Genomic DNA, 1,125 nt, shown 5'->3' with positions numbered 1-1,125 from the left:
TGTATGTATGTATGTATGTATGTATGTGTGTGTGTGTGTGTGTGTGTGTGTGTGTGTGTGGGGGTGTGTGTGTGTGTGTGTGTGTGTGTGTGTGTGTGTGTGCGTGCCTGCATTTATTTATTTATTTATTTATTATTTTGTGCTTTGTGCTTGTATTTTTTTTATTATTACTATTCTTTTGGTGTTTTTCTTTTTTACTCAGACACTGTGTGTCAGAGAAAGGGCAGCTCAGAAATCCGTGTGGTTTTTAAATCAACTAGTAAATATGGGACATCTCGTTACTAGCGTTGAAACAAGAGATAATCACTTTCTCTTGGCCTCTATAGCCTGAACATGAAGAACAATTAAAAATGAGTAGTTCTGGGGGGGTTTCTCTTAATAAAGCAGAACTTTTTCTATCAGGCCTTAAACCTCCAGACACAGAAGATTCATGTTTTCTTCACTAAAGCACACAGACTTATCAAAACCTCCGTCTTTGTTAATCTCTGTATATGATGACCATTCATTCATTCATTCATTCATTCATTCATTCATTCATTCATTCATTCATTCATTCATTCATTCATTCATTCATTCAAATTATTTTACATAAGGCCAACTGTATTTCCATAAATTTTGATTCTTTTTTTTGTGTGTGTACCGTGTGAATTGTTTTGGGTTAAGTGTGAAATTGCCAAAAAATAGTCTGTATAAGAGTAAAGGAGAACTGTAAACCCCACAACATGGCTTATATCAGCTGCTAATGTGCCATTTCGTTGTAGAACTATTTCGGTCTGATACATTTTGTTCTGGTTCTTACAGCTATTCAAATCAAACATGAAGGGTACAAAACAATTCAATTCAATTCAATTCAATTCATTTTAAGTACTTAGAGCCATTTCACAAGTGTCGTCAAATCATTCATTGACGCATTCCAAATGATCCGAGTTTCACAACACAAATTCCAGCATGCGATTCAACATCAGGTTAATATGGAAGAGTTTCGAAAAGTAAACAGTTACATACAAGATATCTTGTGTATTCTTAAGACATATATATTTACATGTGTGTGTGTGTGTGTGTGTGCGCGTGTGTGTGTGTGTGTGTGTGTGTGTGTGTGTGTGTGTGTGTGTGTGTGTGTGTGTG

The sequence above is a fragment of the Poecilia reticulata genome, linkage group LG8, assembly GCF_000633615.1.
Source record: "Poecilia reticulata strain Guanapo linkage group LG8, Guppy_female_1.0+MT, whole genome shotgun sequence".
NCBI lineage: Eukaryota > Metazoa > Chordata > Actinopteri > Cyprinodontiformes > Poeciliidae > Poecilia > Poecilia reticulata.
Note: the sequence above shows the minus strand (reverse complement) of the source record.